The following is a 24,505-nucleotide window of genomic DNA, read 5'->3' on the forward strand; positions in this document are numbered from 1 at the left end:
CTTGATTCATGCACCCACAATGGCTGAACATGATGCAATTCTTAAAGCAGTGCTAAAGAGATGTCGATAAAGAAGCCTACAGTTAAACGAGTCAAAGTGTCCATTCAGACAAAATTACACCGAATATCTAGGTCACATAATTGAGGATGGGTCATCAAGCCTGATTCAGCTCAAATCAAAGCAGTCATTGACATGCCTCAACCACAAAATGTGGAAAATGTTCGTAGATTGCTTGGAATGGCAACTTACCTACCAACGTTTTCCTATAATTTGTCAGTCATAATCACCCCGCTGCGAGGACTAAAAAAAGAATGCAACTTGGTCATGGTCAGGCACACATGATGAGTCCTGAGCACAACTGCAGGCTGTGGTGACATCCACTCCAGCATTGCAAATGGTTGATTCATACCTGCCTATTGTATTATCTGTGGACTCAACTCAGCTTGGCATGGGTGCAGTGAGCATGTTTAATGAGCAGCCAATTGAGTTTGCTAGCTGTACACTGATAGATACTTACAAAAAGTATGTCCAAATCAAAAAAGAATTCAGTTCAGTTTGGCTTGCTTGTTTGGCTTGATTCAGTTTGGCTTGATTCCATCAATATATATAATTATGGTCAACATGTAGTGGTGGAAATGGATCATCTCCCACTCATGGGAATCATGAATAAGGGCCTCAATGATATCAGTCCCAGGTTATTGAGAATGAGAATGAGAATGAGACTACGCAATTAATTGTATGATTACACACTTGTGCATAAACCAGGTGAAGCTCTATTTCTGGCAGATACACAATTGCGTGCCTTTTTGGCAGATGTGTGTGAAGATGCAAAAGCTCTAGGCTCAATAGATAAAAAACAAATCCATTCAGTCAAAAGCGGTGTCCTTTGAAACTCACCATTCAAAGACCAGCTCCTTAGCACAGTAAAATCAGACAGCACTCTACAAATCCTTAGCAGCTACATGTAAAATGGCTAGCCAGTTAAGAGGAGCAAGTGCATTGAACCACTGAAACCATTTTAGGCAGCGAAATATGACTTGATGACCCACGACGGTCTGATACTTAGAAATAGCCAAAATTAATAGTCATCCTTGTGTCTATGCGCAAGCAGGGTACTCTACAGGATGAAAATACTCGATGGTTAAAAAAATTCGCGATTTCGCAAACAGTCAATTCCGCAAATTATTAAATTCCGCAAAAAATTAGTTATATTTTTAATCGCAAAGGAGAATAACTCCTGCCTCGAAGTTAAAAACTAGCCGCTAGACATAAATACTAAACGTAATTGAGTTCCAAAACCTTTTTTCAAATCATTGCTGGGGTTTTGAGCTAACGCCATTGCCAATGCATCACCTTTTTTTACAAAGTTATTCAAGGTTGTCACAAGATATGCAGAATGGCGTCATCGCAAAAATAGCCACTGGGCAGAAGTACTAAACATAGCCAAGTTCCAAAACTTCTCTAAAATCATCGCCGGGGCTTCGTGTATTATTGCCATTGCATCGAACTTCTTTACAAAATTATACAAGGTTTTCACAAGTTATTCGGCATGGCTTAGTCTTTGCCAAAATCTCCCCTACAGTCTTTTGACATTAAAATCAACTCCATCAATCTCTAATACCATAGTTGAGGACGGTAAAGATTCTAATATGGACATTTTGGTATGTATTTGATTTGCAGTGCAGATACGTTTTCCCATAATTAACTGCGTTAGTTAATTACTTAGTTTAAAAACTGGTCGCTTTTATTAAATACTTCAGCTATTGTTTTTGTACTTTCTTTACACTTATTAATATTTTTTCTTTTTTGTTTTTACTGCAGATTGAGAATGAAATATAACCTATTCCAAAAACTAGAGACAAGTACACGTAGTAATATTCATCAAGGCAGGAATATTGGCAGAGAAGCAACCAGTCAGCCCAGACCCCTTCAACAACAACTCCTTAATATCGCTACAGCAAACATGATTATATTATATATTTCATGTATAGATATATTATAATTTATTGCAAACTTGAGTGTACAAATAAAATATTTCAAATATAAATAATATTTTACTAACGACGAATGGAGTAAATATAAACAGTTTAGTCCATATGGCGGTTGTCTAGCAATAAAATTAAACTGGTACTCTTGATAAGTGAATACTAGAGTATAATGGTGCTCTCTGACTAGTTATTTTGGTAATAGCAGCTCTATATCGCTGTCACTGTGTTGGGTAGATATTAAAGGCGATTCTCTCGCGTCTACATGACTGGTAAGGAAGTTATCATCAAAACTCTCCTCGTGGCTTACTATTGCAAAGTTCTGCCGGTTGCCCGAAACTTTGTGCTCGAAAAGGCGTTTATGTTACTTTTTTAAAACAGATATATTCTTCTCATTAGCAGCTGCGGTCACATCTACCTCAATTTCAAGACCTCCCTGAATGATTAGTGGTCTTCTAAGAATGACATCTACCACCCTTGCAGTCATTGTGCCTCCGTTTATGATGAAAAATTTCTCTCTCACACTAAAAGAAATAACAAAGCGGTAGGGATGGAAAAAATAAATATCGCGCTTTACCGAAAAACAAAAGTAAAATTCAACTAATTTAGTAAATGGTTCTGAAGAAAACTTATTACTTACCACAAGTTGTTGGTTCATCAAAGGCCTCCAAATCGATGAATATTCGTGAAAACCTCTGAACGCAGCAAAAAATTTATAGCTTAGCACGATCGACTCGTAGTTGTAAGCTAAATAGAAACCGGAACACGCAATGTGCGCATGCGTACGATTAACTCTATTGCTAGCCGCAATAGAGTTAGCTCTTCATAGAGAGTGACAGTTTTCAGCCGCGAATAAATTCATCCGGGAAAATGCATGAAATGGCAATTTTCGCGAAATTTAACTCCGCGAATAAATTCATCCTGTAGGGTAATAGATATGGTTCACATAGAACATTTAGGGGCAAGTAAGTGCATATAGAAAACTAAAAATCATGTGTACCAGGTTATCAGGAGCACATACAGGATGTAGTGCTTAGATGTGCTGCGTGTCAGGAGAATGTTAGGGCAAATCTACAATGTGCTTACAAACCATATAACATACCGCAGTATCAAATGCAATCAGTAAACATAGATGTTTTTACCTATAGCTGGCAAGGAGTACTTCGTCACGGTAGACAGATATTTCGAATGGCCTACCTGCTGCAAGCTGAAGAGTGCAAAATCAAGGCATATTGTCGAGATACTGCATAGGCAGTTCCTTGACTTTAGTAGACCTGAGGTCCTAGTTACATGTACTAATAATGCTTTGAATTTTACATAATTTGAATTTGAACAGTTTCTAAAAGAACTTGAGATACAGCACATCAAATCTAGTCCATATTATTCTTGTTCTAACGATCTTACTGAAAAGATGAATCAAACTATCAAGAGCAGCCTGAAATAGGGCCTATAAGTCAGGTCAAACATAGTTTGGTCTCTTAGCTTTCCTTTGATTTACATCGCTTGGTGGAAAATTACCATCACCTTCAGTTCTCTTACATTCAAAAAATATGAGAAACTATCTACAGTTCATGACGCAACAGCTCAAATTTCAGAAAGTAAATTTTAACCTCATTGAGAATGCTTTCAGAGAGCGAGCACTATTCTCCAGATATATTCAACACAAGCCCTGCTAGGCGGCCTATTAAGAAGTGTGTAGGCATGAGAGTTTGGTGCCAGCTAGGCCAACAGCATTGGATAGATGGTGTGATCTTACGGATAGTAGAGACACCCAAGGGCTTTTATGTGGATATCAGCAAGGGTAGAGTTTTCAGAAGGAACATAAAATTCTTGACGCCATACAAGGAAGCCTCAACAACCCTGCAATCTTTGCATTTCGAAAATAGAACCATGCGTAATTTCATGACAGTAGAACATAGACCGGCACAAGGTGTAGACCGCGGTGACGCAAGGTCAGAAACCACGCAGCCTTTAACCTCATCAGATACCTCACAGCCTTCACACCCCACCCACCAGCCCAGTAGTATTTATCAGTCACACTCATCTGCGCAAACGCACACAACTAGGTCAGGTCACATATCCAAACCATCAGTCAGGCACCCCAGCCAGAAAACTAATTTTAAAAATTGAGCGTGTAACACTAACCTTGCTTAGTAAGCTGCATCCACCGACATACATTTTAGTTAACTCGACTCCAAACTCTATTGCAAATATTTTTTTATTATTAAGCTTTTGTATTCACTGACATTTTAAGTTTTGTTTTACTGTTCTCTCAAAAAGGAGCGTGTTATATGTGCACTAACTATACGTGACCTTGAAGCAATGTTAAGGATGGTCCAGCCCGTGTTATCTTTATGACTCATGGGTACTGATCAAGCAGCCTAGCTAGGCAGTCGCCTTAATTATCTTTGTCAACATTCATACAATATAACCACCTGGTGGAAACTTCAGATTATAACACCTGTGAGACTTTGGAGAGTCGGTCAAACACCTGCTTGCGCAGCAAGTTTCCGGGACACCCTGTGTATATCAGAAACTGGATGAATTCCCCTCTGTGTCCAAGCTACACTACATCATTTTGGTTCCTAAAGGTTGTTTTTCTTGAGCTAAGAACTGGCAAAGTGAGAATTTTATTAATACTGTCTGTATGTTAGAACTGTTAATTTATTAGATTTACACAATACTATTTGAGCATGAGCGAACATGGATTATAGCACAAATGAAAAGAAAGATGTAAACAGGATTGTTTGTGTTTGCATGAAAGGTTGCAGGTTTAGAATAAGAGTTATCTCCCTTTTAAGTTATTTTATTACATCTTTAGGTTCTAGGTTACATTTCCTTTCATTGTATATATAATGGTCTACAGCGCATTAACGACATTGGATGGAAAATATTTGGACCACTTAAAACAATGTGCTTCGAAAGAAAACAGAACAAAGAAATAATTTGCACAAATTAATCATGCATTGGTTAGAAGTTGCCTGGTCATGTAAAGCGAGCAAGCAACTCATATACCTTTATTAAACCTTTTGTGCTAGGAATACAGTAGTAGGCGCGGATAACTATCTGCTCAAAGATACTTAACAAACGTATCAAGGAAACATGTCATATATTTGTGATAGTTTCCCATTGTTACTGAAAAAAAGAAAAACACAGTGTGAAATAAGATGAAGTTGAAAAATATGTATAAAATATGGATTTCTTACCAGCAGACACATTGATGTACACACTGGTTAAGATTCAGTGACAATGTTTTTTACTGTTGCTAATATTTAAATATACTATTTATGATAGCTTTTAAAATAGCTATATCTTACTCGACCAATTATTAAGGATTGTTGGGGTAGTTGGTAGGCTGGAAATTCTGGTGAGGAGTTGTCTGCCCAATATCATAATATGTGGGAGGTTGCTGTGGCTGGGCACTATAACCAACCGGTGGTTGTTGATGTACCAGTGTCGGAGCTAAAGCAGAATAATGGTTGATCACACTGAGAAGGCAATGATGAAATTAGTGGTTCTCTCCCCATATCAAAGACGCGTTTCATAATGTGTCAATAATATTAAACAATTACACCCTAATTGTTACAACTTTTTAAACATTTCATGGTACGCTTAAAAGTATATGTTCTAATTTAGCTATGTTAGCTGTTCTCAAACATTGTAAAAGTAGTGTCAAAGTCAATGCCTGATTTTTAATGTTTATTAATCTTTTTTAATTTTAATTTTTGGAATGTAGTTATCTTCTCTTAAACAATGTGCATTACATATAGATATAGCTCATGTCATAGTAAGCTCATCACTTTTGTCATTTGAGCAATCTTTTGTTACACATGGACCTTTTAAATTCTGGGAGATCACGAACTTGTTTCCTGGCAAAAAAATCAACTATCAAACTTTAAATGGCAATAGGAGTTATCTCCCTTCCTAGATCTGAATTGCATTGATGAGGGTTAAATAGCCATATATATTAATGTAACTTACACCTTATACTTCATGCTACTTACACTTCATGCTTCATCTACATGTACATATGTATACTGATTTGAGATTTAAAATAGTTACCTGTTGGAACTTGACCTGCTGTTGTGATTTGGTAGCCACTGATATTGACCTGATAAGCTGGCACAGTTCCTGGGTAAACCACATACTGCTGTTGAGTTTGGAGTGCAGGAGCAGCGTAATGCACTTGCTGGTTTGAGCGCATTGGGAGGCAGCAACTACAGACAGCTCCACAGCAGAGTACAGCACTCCATATCGTGATTACAAATTCAGCAAGAGAGATCAGAAGCAAAAAGACATTCAAGGCCAAAGCAGCGTTTATTGCCTGCAAACAAGCTGAGAGTGTTTTACTTCTCAACGGAGACTGTCAAATAAATTTTTAAAAATTAGTGTAAAGGCCAGCCATCATTTAGTGGTTCATTCAAAGAGCATTAACTGTTCTTATTAACTGTGCAAAGTAACTTAAGTAACGGTTTATTTTGGAAATGTTTTAACGCCAAAGAATTTGATAACTTCAAGTTAAAGCCTGCTATACAAGTTATCGGTGCCTGTGAAATTTCAAACAGTAAAGTAAACATGTTAGCTTCAGTTAATTCGTGCAGCTTTTCAAGTTTTATTTTCTCGATGTAAAACTTGGTAAGTCACTCAGTATACCAGTAATAGACACCACTGTTTATGTTTTTTAACATTTTTGACTATTTTTATGGTTACTGTGAAGAATACAAGATAAAGTCAGTCATAAGTAATATATATTACAACCTAGGGTACTTTATTTCTGATACAATTGATGATCACAACTTTGTCCTACCTTGGTTGGGAGTCTTAGATAATCTAGCTACCACATTAGGCATAATTTGTTCAAAATATTCTGGTCTATCTCCTCAGACTAGGTCATTAGTTATGGTACCATAATAAAATACTTCCCTCCTAGTTTTTATTGCACACAAGCGTTTGCATTTTTTACAGCAGCCTGCAACCTAGTATGAGTTTTTACTCATCACTTGACTGACTGCAGAAAATAAATAAAAGTATTCGTTAAATACTTACTAAACTGAAGACTTATACAAACACCTAACAATGTCGGTTACTGGTAGATAGTACTTACCACTACTGGTTACCCTTAGTTCTACCATTAGTGAGAAACACATTTAATTGCTACTTGAAAAATTAACACCTACTGAGCAAGATGTGTAGTAGTAGTAACCTCCACAACCATAAGAAGCATTAATACCCAAACCAGTGGAAGACATCGTAATCAGCGGTAGAAAAAATAAAGCTGAGCTGATGATATTAAGAACCATTGTAGCTGTGATCTACAATAGAACAATGTAGTTAATATGCACAAATGTTACATTTTATACCTATGTTTAATTGCCACTGTTGTGAAATGTCGAACAACTCTAATATAGTTAATATTTTTAACCAAATAGACAAACTTTACAGTTAATATTTAGTATTGCTGATTGGCCTACTGAAGAGAGAAAGGGAGCTGGCATATTGGGATAGGTTAATTAAACTGAGCTTTCCTAATTTCTGTTCTTGGAATAGCATTTTAATTCAGAAGCCAGCTTGAGTGAAAAGCTCTTAGACTAAAATGTAGCACTTGCTACATATATATAAGCAACCGTGCCGCAATATTTGGGGAGAAAAAAGCGCACAGAATATGGAATTGTAAGCTAAAAACCAAAGAACTAAAAGGCAAGAATTACGTTTTTTACCGTAAAGAACAACGTTGCAAGATTAATTCATCCCTTTAAAGCTTTGTGCATATATAGATATTTGAAATTTTTGCATTTACAGGTGTAGCTTTGTTGAGTATTTACTATTTTATACTCATTTCAGCATTACACTTGATTGCATTGAATTGTATTTAACTGTTCTGTCTTTTCATGCTTATGTAGCTGGAGTAATTAAGAATCACACTTATTCACCAGTCACCATTCTTGCTACAATTACAGTTGTGCATAAGAGCTATGAATTGTTCAAGATAAGACAACTTGTATGCAGAACCCTCGTACAACTGGCTAGTCAACGCTGACTTCCTCAACAATATTTGTGCTCAAAAAAAACCTCTTATATGCAGTTCAATTTAGCTTCAACAAAATGAAAGCATGTCTTCAGAGTACTATATGATATTTGCATGTTACTTGTGTTTAACAACTGTCAGATTTGATACTACATGTAAAGCAGTTATTTGTGTCAATTATTAGTTTGTGTTCGCTATCTGAATGATATTGGATAAAAACCATGTAGAATCATGTAAATCAGTTTTATTAAATATAATAAGTGTTATAACCTTATATCATATTCAGGTACCCTACTTTTGTTGAAACACTACTTACCCAACCACTAGTGTTATGCTTGACAGCACCGAGACCAATTCCTCCAACGATAACAAACTGTAATTAAAGTCAAAGTTAAAAAATGTGATACTTTCTGTCCCTTTTTAACTTACAGCCTCACAGTTCTGCAAGCAGGAATACCATGACCAAATGTTAGCTGATTTTTACATTCATTTGAAGTAGTTTATGTTATAAAATTCAGATTATGAGCACAAACTAACCCTTGTGTGTACCTAAAGTGACATGCAGCTGTTCAGTGTTTTTAGTATTGAAACATAATTAAAACTTCTATAGATTTTTTATTTTGACTGTTTATTTTGTTTTCATAAACACAAAGCCATTACTAATGACGACTTTCTTTCCTTACTGCTGGACAAGAATTAACACAGCAGTTACTGTAGACTAAGGAGATCATAACAGATACTTATTGCATCACTGACAGACTAGCGTGTCATATCATGTCAATATGTAATGTTTCAAAAGTAAAGTCATGCATAATACACGCTTTACCAGCTTTAACTCACTTTCCATTTACATGTATATAATACAAGATATAATTTTGCTATTTTCATGGTTTGGGTCCTGAGCAGAGAACTCTAGGGCATAGTAAGATAGTGAACATTATCATTGTTCATAATGACTCACATAGACTCCACACCAGATACCATAGCCATAGGATGAGACATTCCAAGAAGAATTCACACTTCTTTCTACAGGTATGAGAATGATTCCAAACAGAATACAAAGTCCTCCCATCACTACTTGAATGATTGATAATCTATAACAGAACAAACTCTCTTCACATTATGAAGATGTAAACATCTGTGATTCATGAGCATCTAAAAATGTTTATCATGTAGAATTTTTAAGGGTGAACATTAAAATTATTGTGTAAAACCATCAAAAGTTTGGTAATAGAAAATGTTGTTGGAAATATAGAAATATGTGATAGCAAGCTGCTTATTATTGAAATAAAAGTTTGATAGACATTTTTTATTGTAGTTATTATATAATTGACTTCAATGTATGAAGTTTTTTCATGTGTGAGACAAATATCTCTGTTTCATGTCGGCCTTTTTGCATATTTCACATTTCTCCCTCTCTCCCCCCCCCCCCTTCACATATTTCTTTAAGTTATTTTGAGTACGTTGATTTATTTTACTATTAAGGCAAAGAAGGATTAAGGCTTTAATTATAATGTCTGCATTTTTATGCCGTTTATATGTAGAACTATATATGATACTTTGTGATTGTTTTGTTGAGTTTATTTTAAAATAGTTACATTTATTTATTTATTAAATAGCATAAGTTAATAGTTTTAAATTTTTAAAACTGCAAAATTAAATTTATAAATAAAGCCAAACTATTTATATTTGATAACTAAAATTATTTTATCAAAATTTGCCATATAGCTACTTTAAAATAAAAACAAGTCTATTGTATTATATGTTATTATTGAAATTATTTCCTGATCATCTACCATAATATAACTTTGTAATAAATTATTATAAAGTTATGTTATAACCAAACAATTTACACACCCCTTCATTTTGGTCAGGGCTGTTGCTTTCAGTTTATAACCATCTCCTGGAGGACTCTGTGTTACCATTGTAACACCAGGCTGTGCAGTATACTGTTGCTGTTGTGGTTGATGTAGTTGTTGTTGTGGTAACTGTTGCTGTAATTGCTGTGGTGGTTGCTGTGGTGGCTGTTGTAGTGGTTGTTGTAGCATCTGCATTTGTGGTTGCCGTTCCATTGTGGTTGTTAGAGACTTAGAAATGGAACTGAATCAAAAAAAAACATTAAACTTAATACTTCATAGTTTTTTTCTTTCCAAGTATCATTTTTTTCAATTTTCATATTATAGCTGCATGCCATAAAGTTTGAGTTTTTATTTTACTGTTGCAGTGGAATGAAATGTTAGTTGACTGCTATGCTAAAGAGATTAATGTATTTGAATTAAATTTTCAGATAATAATTACTTTCAACTGACATGAAGCTCAAAAAGAACTGGCTAATCATTTGGAAGTAAAAGTTTAGATCAAACCATTTGTAAGGCTTTTGTAAAATGACTTCTTATTTCAAAATCCTTGATAAAATTTTTGAAGCGATTTTTGTGAACGCTCCAGAGCTAAAATAAAATTGAGAAATATTGGTTTCATGGCAGAAACTTAGACTTGAATACACCTTACCACATCATGTTGTATATAAATACTTGCTCAAAATGGCGCTATTTTCCATTTTATGCAGCGCAAAAAATGGCTAATCATCTTCAATAAGCAATGAGTCAAAGCAGCTCAAGTATCTAAACTTGTAGATTCTATTGTTACCTCCTTTTGTATTTCTATACCCTATCTTAAATCGTTATCCTATTTTGTATTTTGAAGCACTATATTGTCTCCCCTTGTATGTGCATACACTATTTTGTCTTGTTACTATAATTGGTATTTAGATACTCTTTGATATTCTTCTGATCTTAGATATTCTTTTGTCATGTTACATTTATTTGGAGTAAAAAACGCTATCTTGTCTTGTTTACTTTTTTTGTATTAGGAAACCCAAAGCATTCACAACTTAACCTGAGGTGTATGAAACATCATGTTGTATATAAATACGTGCTCAAAATGGCGCTATTTTCCATTTTATGCAGCGCAAAAAATGGCTAATCATCTTCAATAAGCAATGAGTCAAAGCAGCTCAAGTATCTAAACCGGTAGTTCTCAGCTCCATAATTTGGTATATTTAAGCATCAGAGAAATATGAAGCATGAAAAGATTATAAATAATAGGCAATTTTTCACCTTACTTATATAAATGGTTTTTTGACCATTTTGTAAATTTAGTGTAATACCACAGTGTGGGCAATAAATGAGAAGCTTTCCTGCAGATGTTGTTTACATGTCAGACAAATTTACAGATCTTCTTCAAACCCGGAGAATGCTAGCTAAATTATCTCACTAAGAGTGTGGCCTAACAAAACTTATCTGCCAATCTATCGATCTAATAATAAAATACAAATAACTGCAGCATACATTATTATTCGTTGTGTCAGCTTGTCAACTTTTGATAAGTTTGTGTCCAAAGGCCTGTATTAGAAATCCTAACACAGAAACAAAAAAATCCTAACTTGTCAATGTGGGCTCAGTGTTCATATGACCATGGACAACTAAGATCATGTAAAAGTTGAACAGATGCAACGAAGACTATACTTTGGATGCTGTGACATAACTTTGATAAAGGCAACTCATGGCTTATGAACTGAACTTTGAAATTATACAAGAGGACATTCTCTGAGGTTTGGCTAGAGTATGCATGAATGCTTCCTGGCAAACGAACAGAAATATATCGCACTTAGTTTTAGGTTGAAGCCCATTAAAGCTGTCAGATTGAGTCCAGTTTTATCAGGACAGTTTATGCATTTCGTCGAGTTCTTTAAACTTAGTGTACGTTTCCTTGAGAGCAGAAGCTGGTAATGATGTAAGCTGGTATAATAACTTGAGCATCATTGATTGGCTAATTCTTTTAAAAAGACCCGTAGTATTTCAAATTTCAATTTCCATCAATAGGCTTTAAATTGCTGTCACTTGCTAAAAAACTTTACAACAATTTAAGGACCTTAAACCCAGGTCATAGAGCTATATAACTACATATCAATAAGTTAACAGTAACGTATGTAAGCTACTTAAAAAGGAACATATCATTTTCATGTCTTTTCCTTGCTATTCGCAACAGCTTGCTATTATATAGAAAGGTGTGATAGTGTTTTCTCCTAATAAATGTAGCGCATTTTTAACATTGACAGTCTTTTGTTTAGCAAATGATGTTGCAGTAATAGAGTTAATCATGTACGAGTAAAGATTACCAGCAGAAGATAACTCCAAGTTTATGGATTCATATAGGCCTTAATTGCTCATTCTGTGCCCATTGCTACTGATCAATACAGCTCACTCCTACCATTAAAAAAACATGGAAGAAATTCGAAAGCCAGTGGACCCACATAGGAAACCGCTCAAAAAACTATCCTGTTAACTAGTCTATTGTAAATTTGCCAACGATACTTTTGTGTATGGCATGAGAAACCTTTTTAAAGTTGCTGTCAATAGGTCGGTCAGCGATAAATTACAGTAATACAAACAGACCTTCAGCAGTGGGTCACAAGACAAACACTCTTGTTGGCTATCAAATATCGCATGCCAATAGATGTCCATATTTACTCTGAGTTTGTAGTATTTACTTTCGATCAGCTTCTACGCTGTAATAAAATATGCTATAAGTCCTGCTATTTAATCATGTTTGCAGAGAATTACTAAAGCTATGCTTGTGTTATTTAAATAGATTTACTCTAAGCATTGTAATCATTGCTTGTCAGGGCTAACAACGTCAGCACTGTACATTATGTTTATTACCATTACGTACTACTATGTGTTGTGAAACCACAGTAGTATGTGACGATGCGTAATAAAACTTCCAATTGAATTTCTTTAAAATTTATAAATGTGCATCATGGCCAGGCTTTTCAAGAAAAACTTTAAATTACATTTTTGCTTAAACTTGAAAACATCACTCATATATGTATCTATTACTTTATTGGCAATAATTTTATTTAAAATAAAAAGGTTTTTTAAATTAGGTAATACAACAGTAGTAAAACAAAAAAAGAAAAACAAGGGCAACAGTTACCCAATAAAATCGAATAAATAGTTTGACAAATAGTGGTTAAAATGCTTTCTCTGCTAGAAGAATGATTGTTAGATAGAATATTGTTAAAGAGCCTGCATTAATATTTTTTTAAATAATCACTTATGGGCATTACTATCTGTTCATGGGTAAATCTTTACATTTTTTGTTAATCGAAAAATTTCTTTGCTATGCTATAGATAATATACAAACTAGAAATTCCACTGTCATACAGCCCACGACCAAAGAGATGGCCAGAGATATTGGCAAAAAAATAAAGGGTAGTGATGGTTGAGAAATGCAATATTAGCAATCAAATGGCTCTGCAGTGCAATAGGATAACGGAAATGGTAGCTGTAATGTACTGGGTGTGGGTGTTATTATATACACCAAACAGCAATAATGAATGGAAAAGATGTTTATATTTTCCCCCTGCAATAGGAGAAATGCAATATTGGCCAATATTAGAAGTAAAATACACTGATATTCTTAGAATAATCAATTTTATTAATATAGTAATAATAAAAAACCAATACACAATTTTGTTTACATTTCAAAACGTCATAGGTAGCAATATCGAGAAGTTGTGGTATTTATATAGGTTTTTAGAAAATTTATTTAAAAAGTGTTTGGTCATGACAAACAACAACAATGAAAGGAAAATATTACACGTTTATATCTCTCCCTTGCAATAGGAGAAATGCAATGTTGGCCAATATTATAAGTAAAATGCACTGATATTATTAAAATAACCAATATTGTTAATATAGTAATACAGCAATAATAGAAAACCTATGAGCGTTCACGCGTCTCGAAGATTTCTGCAAACTGCAGCAAAATAAAAGCTGTTAGAAAGCTGTAGGCCTAATTTACTGTAATGTATGTAATTCGACAACAATAAAGAAATATGTTTATTATAACTCTGAAATGCAAAATTAGAAGTAAAATGGCAAGCTACTGTGTACTATACACAGTTTGAAAGTTGGTTGCGTTGAATGTAGAATGGTTTTGATAAGCGATCTTCAATGGAAAGCAAGTAGGAGCATTCACGCGTATAAAACTGTAGCAACATAAAAAATGTTCTCGTCATGAAGGGGCGTTGTAGTTCGGCCCTAGCTTGTACATAAGTTGTAAAGAATTTCGGCTAACGTTTCAAATAATGAAACCTTCTGTGATTGGACAAAAAACACAGGCTGATAAACTGTGTACCACAATTTCGTACCTGTAAATCGGTCTACGCCTCAAACGGTCTACGTTTATTACAGAAACCTTCGAATAAATTCGATTACAAGTAAAAAATGCCATAGACTGATGAAATGAGCACGGTTTTCTCATGAAATGCGCACTGCTAAATAGTTCTACTATCTATCGCATGGCATTATTGGCGTTTCAATTTTCGGTCTTAACTTTTATTAAACTGAGCTTTTCAAGCGTTTTGTAGCAATTTTTGTTGAAATTAATCTGTCTATTTGTGTATAATCCGATTAGATGGGTAAGTTTTAAGATAATACCGACGGTTTACAAAGACTTGATAACATATTTAAATAGGTTTAAATGTGTTTTGTATCGTTATTATACTTTAACGACTTTGCATAACGATGCTTAAATTTGTTGATAAAATTTCTAGCCAATGGTTCGTCTCATTGTTGATGAATAATTTTCGTAAGTTGTGTGCACATGCATTTATCATAAAAACTCCCACACTTCGCTCCGCTCGTTTGCTCGTAGGATAAAAACTATTATTCATGTATAAAACTGTATTGCCTTTATCTAATGTAGTTAGCTACATGTAGTTGGTTCATTTCTGCTCAATTTTATTTACACACAAAAAGTTTGAGCCTGTCAGCTATCACTATCCAAAAGGAATAATTAGGACCCTTTTGGAATTCTACTTCATTTAGCCTGAGAGTAGATAGTTGCGACTCTTGTTATCAAAGTAAGGAGAGATTTGGGCAAGTGATGGCATCTGGATAAAGCCCAATCTAAAGAATAGAACATCTTCAAACCATATATTGTATTTAATACACTAAACAGCTGCCCTAATAACTTATAATAAGAACTATTTCAAACTAGTTAGAGTTACCTGTGATAAAAGAAACTTGACATTAGGAAAGAAAGTCAGCCTTTGTGACTGATACAGTGGCTAGATGAGTTTGCGCTTTAGATTTAAAAGAAGGAAACATGAATTGAAGAACCCATCGCTATTCTTACAAGCTACTTTCAACTTCTTATGTGCTATTTTTAAAGCAGTTTCCAGTTCGGAAAATCATTAAGAGACCTCTCACACTCCCTCCAGTTTTCTATTTATTGAAAATTTTTATATCAGTAGACTTATAACTGATTAGCTAGTATATACAGTTATGTTAGTTGACTGGAAGCAGGTTGGCAGATCACTCACCTCTCTTGACTTTTTCTGTCTCACTATGTCTGAGTAGAAATAGCATTACTGACTGGGTATAAAATAATCAATACTCAACACAGGATATAAACAATACACCTTTGTTTTACTGTGTACTTTGTGCTCTACTTGAAAGCTGTAAAGCGTTATAAAAAACACTTGTTTTAACCGGTTCTAGCCTCGTTTTGGCGCTTTGACAAGCGTTATTACTTGTGCTGATATAAAATAAAAGTGACCTTTTATAGAATAGAAGACTCCATTACTTGTTTGGGGATGTTTTAGAGCTCCCTAAAAATGTTTTAGTAAAAACATCGACAAATCAAAAAAAAAGGTTCTCTCGCTATTTATCACAGTAACTTAATGCAATATTCAACATTGTCATCTGTAACAATTACCTATGTGAATGGTTTCTCAGTTATTAAACACAAATTTAGTCAACTTTCACATTGATTAAACTAAAATTTATTTATAATTATAATTAAAAAAAATTTATTATCTGTTGTTATGGCATTTTGTTGGAAAGGCAGACGTAGCTCAAAGCATAAGTTTCTTAATCAAGAAAGTTATTAGTATACTTACAGAAAGATAGTTTTTTGTGATTACATAGAAGATTTATACAGTGACTACCTGTACAACGTATGGTAAAAGCAGATTTGGCTAAAAACATGTTTTCTAATCTAGACTATTATCAGCATACATACAGAAGGATAATTTTTATGATCACATAGATTATTCATCGACCTCCAAGACTACATCAGATATCTGCTTAGTTACTGTTCCTATGTTTATACAGTAGTACATTTAGCATGCACTGGCTTAACCTACACTGTGTCACCAATTTTTTAATAGCTTTTTAACACTCCACCTGCAAATTTTGGCGGCTCTGCAACAATGTCAACATTTCTTACTGTGTAGGAGTATACCATTTGTGAAGATACAAAACCTTGCCTGTTTGGGGTATTGTTGTACGAAAACACCATTCTGTTAACACCGTTGTATAAATTCGCAGCCATTCATTTAGTCTTATTGCTACATTCGACAATGCCATCACCAGATGGCCCGTGAGCATAACTTAGCATAACAAATGTTTTACGTTTCATGTTTTAGCATGCTAGACATCTGCACCTTTTTGAAGCATAGATCGTTGTCAGAAAGCAACTCTTGTGGGAGACTCTGCTCCTCAAGTATGCGTACTAAATTTGCTATTGCAGAGTTAGCTATCTCATCTCTCAGTTTTAACCATAATGCAAATCTGTTAGGACCGCAACACAATGGTTAAATAAGGTATTTGGTTCACACATGTGATGTCAACAGCAAGTCTATGCCACACATTTTATACTTCCAACTTTGTAACAGCGGTAGCATCTGACTTCACAGCGCTGCCAATGCTACCTCCTTGCTCCAGGAGCACCTGTGGAAGTTTCACCATTTCCTGCAGTTTTCATCATGCTGGCCATGTTCACTAACTCCAAGAGAGTCATATTTTTTACAGAAGCAATAGATTTTAGTTGTTTAGCCACTTTTGTAGGTAATACTGCAATGAAGACAAATTTAAGCAACTAGTCAGGTTGTAACTGTTCCATCAATGTGGCTAAACTTTGTAGATCTGCCAGATATACATCCACAGCTCCACAGTCTCTTAAAGTTCTGTTTTGCAGCTGCTTATAAGCGTTGAACTTGTCTACTCTAAAACGTTTCAATAAAGCTGGCTTTAGCTTAGAGTAGTCTTCTTTGACATGATCTTCTAATTGTTTATAAACAGCAAATGCTGCTCCTGACAAAAAATAGAAAAATTTTGTAAGATCATCAACTTTCTAGCCACATTTTACCTTCGTGGATCCGTCCAGCTAGCCAGTACACCTGTTGCTGGGGTTAAGAGTAAGGAGGGCCTTAGTGCAACAAGTAGTCAGTACTATTAATGCAGCCCTTAATTGTTTATTTTTTAGGAATTTTTTACTCACGCAATCTAGTTAGACTTGACTCTGTCCTCTGTAGTTCTAGCACCAAAGGGTTTAACCGAGATTGCCTCATGGGTGCCTTGCCATTAGTTCTGCAGCTGTCAATCCTGCTTTGTTAGTTACTGCATTAGAAGTGCAAGATGGCTAATGAATCGGCTATAGACCATCAACATCTGTCTGGCTGGTTTTGTTTCCGAGTACCTGACGAGTGGTTGTTGCCACTCTAAGATTTTGATGTGAGGAAACTTTGCTACAGCTCACATTGTGTAAGTCAATGTAGAAATTGGTTACAGTCAATACAGTCATTGGCTGGTACATTGCTTGACAGTACGTTGGTTGGTCAATACAGTCATTCGGTGTCATTACAGATAGAAGTTGTTCACAGTGCTGAAGAAAATCTCCTCCAAGATGTTGGTCTGGTGGGGGGTCCGGCATATTGCTGTAGGTATCTTAAACCAATTGCTTTATTCTGGCTGATTATTTTAGTGCTGACCAATTGCCAACCAGTCGTGCTATTGGCCAAACTGGTTGATCTTTCTCTCTTGGCCTGGTAGGATAGAGCCATTTCCTTTTCGACTTGGCTTGTTTAAGCAGTTTTCTTGCTGACCGGAGGGTGCTGTAGCTGGCTGGTTAACTGAGTCTTTGGCCAGATCAAGGTTGGCTGGCATCTTCTACACTATTTCAAGATTATACCATCTAACTTAACCAATTAAGTTTTTCAATGCCTGTTTTAAAAACAGCTTCTTTTGGCGTCCGGAGTAGATGGAGCTGTAGCTAGGAACTGGCAACGTAAGAATTATATTAAGATTGCCTGTACTGTTGAACTGTTAGTTTAATAGATTTACAGATTACTGTATAAGCATGAGCTAAAACTGATTACAGTACAAATAAAAAGAAGGATAGAAACATAAATGTTTGTGTTTGCATAAAAGGCTGCTGGTCTAGTGCGAGAGTCATCTCCTTTCTAGGTTTTATTGTGTATATATTGGTCTGCAGCTTATTAACTCCATTGAATGAAAAATGTTTGGAACATTTAGAACAACGTGCTTCAGAAAAGAGACAGAACAAAGTAATATTTTGCTCAAATGAATCGTTTATTGGTTAGAAGTTGCCTGATCATGTGGAGTAAACAAGCAACTCCCATACCCTTTTTAAAGGTTGACTTGCAACAAAATTCACATTACAGTTATTTGATATCAAAAGATTCACCATGTCTTAGTCTGTTGTGTTTTAGGTGCAAAATATAACCACACAAAAAATAATATGAAGAGTGTTTTTAGCAGTATAAAAAGACAAGAGAAATAGAAAAAAAAAGTGTTTAAAAGGTCTTAAAAGCTAAAAAACGAACAGTTAATCGCAGCCACTCGAGACCGCCGTAGATTTTATTCTCTTTCCAGAACGGCTCAAATGGGACGTAGTTGTTACAAGATGGTTTCTGTTTACACTTTCATGCAACCTCATCCATTGAAATATTTTCACAAATATACTTCACGCATTCAATAAAACCAGGTCTATTGTTCATATGCGACTGTTTTATCGTCATTGTAATGCTGTCACTTTTAGCACTGATATCTTATAACTTACCGTAAAAATTTGCTAAACTTTTTAACCTTAGCTCGAAGGAGTACATATCAATGTCTGATAATCATGACGAGCCTGTTGGTCACCTGTGATAATCGAAAATTATTGCAAAAATTATTTGCAAAATATTGGGTCACATGATCAGATTATGGCATGACGATTAGATAATGCCGAAACAAAACTGTAAAGTAGCGAGCATCTATATTTGATACGGGGTCTTTGGTAAAACCCGAAGTGTTTGTCATAAACTAGTGCTATAATAAGTTTTATATTGAGCTTTTTATTGGCCTTTCAACTCACGTAAGAACATCACGTGAAAAGACAATAACCAAACTGTAATGACTATGTCAGAGAAATAAACAGATTCCAATGTACGGCGGCTTTTCGTTTTTTGAGCTTTTAAGAGCTTGTAATCACACTTCCACATATTTGGCACTTACAACACAACAGAGTAAGACATGGTGAATCTTTTGATACCAAATAACTGGAATGTGAATTTTGTTGCAAGTCAACCTTCAAACTTCTTGTGTGAGTAATACAGTAAGAAGTTATCTGCCCATAAATACTTAAACTTATTAAGGAAACATGTGATATATTTGTTATAGTTTCCCATTGTAAGTAAAGAATAGAAAAACACAGTGTATTTAGCAGACAGTTAGTGAAATAATGTGAAGTTGAAAATATGTATGAAAATATGAATTTTTCACCAGCAGACACATTGATGTACACATCGGTTAAAGGTTGACTTGCAACAAAATTCACATTACAGTTATTTGGTATCAAAAGATTCGCCATGTTTTACTCTATTGTGTTGTAGGTGCCAAATATGTGGGAATGTGATTAAAAGCTCGTAAAAGCTAAAAAACGAACAAAAAATCGCAGCCACACGAGACCGCCCTAGTTTGGATTCGTTTTCCAAAACGGCTAAAATGTGACGTATGTGTGCTAAAACGGCTAAAATGTGTGCGAGATAGTTTATGTTTACACTTTCATGCATCCTTATTCGTCGAACTATTTTCACAAATATACTTCACGCTTGCGTTAAAAACCATGTCTATTGTTCTTACGCGTCTATTTTATCGGCATCGTAATGCTGCAACTTTGAGCACTGATATCTCAAAACATAGCATAAAAATATGTTTAATTTTTTAAGCTTAGTTTGAACGATTGCATATCATTCTCTGATAAAAATGATGAGCCTTTTGGTCCGCTATGATGGTTGAAAAATGCTGTAGAAATTTTTCGCGCCATATAGCGGGAATTGTAAGTCACGTGACCAGATAATGTTAGTTTCAGTTCAAGTTTGATCTATCGCAAATAGCAAACACGCTTTCTCATATTCAACTTGTTTATTTCAATTCGTCATAATGTCTAACGCGCCACATAGTGTTTGTGCAGCTGCCAAGCTGAGAAGCACCTTTTTTTTGGCCAAGAGCTGAGAAAAGACCAGACCTCCACCGGGCGTGGAGCAACTGGGTGAAGCTGGATGTGACAAACTTTATTTATTCGCCTGCTTACTCTTACCTTTGTTTTCGCCAGTTCAAAGACGACATGTTTTCTAACCTGTTTGCATACTCCACATGTCACCAAAGCACGTGAGTAATTTAATTTATGAACTACTTGTATTAGTAGTTGTAACTCGGGTTATTTTCTAGTATTCTCCTAATAGTACTGTATTAATCTCTATTTAATATAACAATATTAATGTCATTTAATTGTAATATTATTAGTATTTTATCTTTTTAATTACGTGTATTATTCTTATTATAATAACAAAACTAATTCATACTGCATATCTATCTGTAAAACGTAATATATTAATATATAATTGATAAAATAATGTTGTTTCACGATTAATTTCGCCAAATTTCTTAACCCCACTCACTTATAGATATGTTATATAAAATAGTTATTGTCATTTTCTGGTATCATCGTTAATAGCATATTAATATTATTAGTTGATTATTATTAGTATTAGATGAAGAATTTGTGCCAACCACTGAAGACTGGGAAGAGTTTGAGCGCTATGTTGGCCAGCGTCAAACGCTCTCCAATTACATGTAAGATAGAGCTGAACTAAACCAAACTTGACAAAATATAAAAAATATCCATAGAGTTATTACTCACATTTTATGTTTACAATATCATGGATTCTGATAAGGTTTTGTAAAATCTGTGTCATGATTGCATGGCTATATATTTATTCTTTTTCTGATCAAGCAAATATGATATAATAACAGGAAATGATGTTGTACAAATCTTATTGCAAGTCAACTATTGTGTTGTGATTTCAGACCCGAATCCTCCTTCAAAGAGGAGAAAATAATAGTAAGTGTGACAGCACTCCAGCGACTATTTCACTGTCACACCTGCGCCCTCCCCTGCTCATTCACGATGGTGCGAGAAGGCGGATGGGTAGAGTTCAAGGTTACATGTGCCTCCTGTCACCGATTGTGCACTTGGGAAACAACTGCCAGGGTGAACAGAGCTCACGTCATCAACCCCCTGCTGGCAGCTACATCACTCTTTTCTGGCGGATGCCTTACGCAGAACCTCCGTTTTCTGTCGCTCCTGAACATCGCAATACCAAGCCACAGCGTTTGTCTCTACCAACAAAGAGAATACTTACATGGTGTGAGTGTTAATATTTACTCATAAACTTGGAAAATGTGAGTAAAAGCTAGGCACACTAATTGAATAACGACATTTAGAAACAATTTTTTTCTTGAAATGAAAATATGTCATCCTTCAAGCAAAATATATTATAATTCAAAATTCTGATTTTTCATCATAATATAGCACAAAAAGGGGGAAGAGGATTCTACATTCTTAGACTAATGATAATGATACAAATTAATCTTGTATAATGAAGTTTTACAATATTTTACAGTGTATTGCTGAGCAGTACACCCTGCATAACGAGGGATTGATGGCAGCAATCGATTGGGAGCTTGATTTGGCAGATGACGGTAGATGCGATAGTCCGGGGCATTGCGCACTATACAGAGCTTACACTATGATGGATCAGAGCTGCGGTTTAGTAGTCAGCAGCCATCTTGTCAAGGTAAAACTTTGACAGTTTTTACTTCACAGCCTGACAAAAACCCAAATTTTTTAGTAGTTATCAATACATAAACATGAAGTTGCTCATCTAGCTAAATAGTTCATTCAAATAATGTGAAAGTAATTGTTGGTCGTAACTTTCTTTACTTTGCAGTCAACAGAGACCACCAGCTCTAACACCATGGAGCTGGAAGGCTTCAAGCGATGCCAGTCCGATCTAATTTCCCACGGCCTGAGAGTGAGGTCCATTACAACGGATATTGTTACAAAGGTTGTGTGCATACTGCAAGCTTGTGTTTTGGCTTATGCCGCAAATTTGTCGCCGTGAGCGACGGCCTCTACCTTCCTGCTTGGTGTCTAAGATTCGGGCTCTTTTCCCACCAACGGATGATGAAGAAGAGTTTGCAGACTTGCAAACAAGATTTGCGGCATAAACCAAAACACAAGATTGCGGTATGCACACAACCTTTTCCGAGCATTTGGCGATGGCTCTCCAAATGGGAATAGATTATCTACCAAAACAATTATTGAAAAACAATAATTGCTGATCATCAAAATAATCTCGATCTTTATATAATAAAATCATAAAACTAATACACTCTCTACTGTAGTAAGTGTACAAGCCAAATATACCAGTTCTCCTTGTGTTCCACGAGTTCAGAATATGTGTGTTCAACTGATGCATTAGATGTGTAACACAAGAATTTTAAATAATGCTTGACACATTAGCATAGCCTTGGTGTTGTTGGCATTAAATGAATACCCAACTCACTATGATATCGTAGGTAATTATTCCACCTCAACTCAAGGGGTGCAGACGCCACAAATTCGTTTACACCAGGATGCATATACAGGCATTCATGCTCCCCTCGGTCAAGGAGACAATGCGCAAACTCAGCATAATGGCAGCACAAACATTCAGGAAGAGATGGCATGTCTTGACAACGCTTGCAGGCACACCACTCTGTAGCCGTTGGTATTAGCTCCTAAAGAAATGAACAGATATGTCTATGCAACCATAGCTAATACATCAGGTCGATGTTATCCAACAGTATATCAGTGCAGCGCTAGATTTAAATATTAAAATTGTTAATGTTGTCATTCGAGAAAAATCTGTAATTATTTTTTCGCAATATTGAAGCGATAATTATCATCATTAAAATCATATATAATAATATTCGTTCTATCACTCTCAAGCTAAAACTATTACTACTAGTTGGCTTGGCACATAAGAGCTGGCTAGTGGCGATGCTTACTTGCTGGGAGGTTTGATTCTGTTGAGGATCTTCTTCAGATAGAGCGTCAGGCTCGAAACGCCAGGGTCTTAACTTTTCAGAATTTGACATTTTTTATGATCGCAACTCGGACATGAATAGTCGAACGGAATGGCCAAGCCGAAACTGTAAAGTAGCGAGCATCTATATTTGATACGGGGTCTTAGGTAAAACCCGAAGTGTTTATCATAAACTATTGCTACGATAAGTTTGATATTGAGTTTTTTATTGGCCTTTCAATTCACGCGAGAACATCACGTGACAAGACAATAACCATACAGCGCGGATACGTCACCGAAATCAAGAGATTCCAATCTACGGCGGCTTTTTGTTTTTGAGCTTTTAAGAGCTTTTAATCACATTTCCACATATTTGGCACCTACTACACAACAGAGTAAGACATGGCGAATCTTTTGATACCAAATAACTGTAATGTGAATTTTATTGCAAGTCAACCTTTAAGATTCAGGGATGATGTTTCTTAATGTTGCTAATATTAGTATATAAGATTTTTAATAGTGTTTAAAATAGTATATCTTACTGAAGCTATTATTTAGGGTTGTTGGGGTAGGTGGTGGGTTAAGAATTTTGGCGAGAAGTTGTCTGTTCAATATCATAGTATGCAGGAGGTTGCTGTGGCAGGGCACTATAACCAACCGGTGGCTGTTGATGTACCAGTGTCGGAGCTAAAACAGAATAATGGTTTATTACACTGAGAAGGCAATGATGAAATTAGTAGTTGTCTCTCCTTATCAAAGACAAGTTTCATAATTTGTCAGTAATTATAAAACAGTTACACTTTAAATATTACAAGTTTTTAAACAATTCATTGAATTCATTAAACATCTACAAGTTTATGTTTTATGTTTTACTTATAATTTTAATTTATGTTCATTCCCATACAGCATAAAAGTAGTGTCAAAGTCAACTCCTTACTTTTTATGATTATTAATCATTTAACAGAAAAAAACTTAATTCTTGAATGCTATGATCTTCTCTTAAACAATGTGCATAGCATATAGATATAATTCATGTCATATCAGGCTCATCACTTTTGTGATCTAAACACTATTTTGTTGCACCTTGACCTATTTAAAGTCTGAGAGACCTTTGCATTTGTTTCATGGCAACAAGTCAACTATCATAACTTAAATGGAAATGGGAGTTACCTCCCTTCCTAGATCTGAACTTCATCGATGAGGGTTAAAGAGCTATATATATATTTCATG

This window comes from Watersipora subatra, chromosome 2 (assembly GCF_963576615.1).
Source record: "Watersipora subatra chromosome 2, tzWatSuba1.1, whole genome shotgun sequence".
NCBI classification, from domain to species: Eukaryota; Metazoa; Bryozoa; class Gymnolaemata; order Cheilostomatida; family Watersiporidae; genus Watersipora; species Watersipora subatra.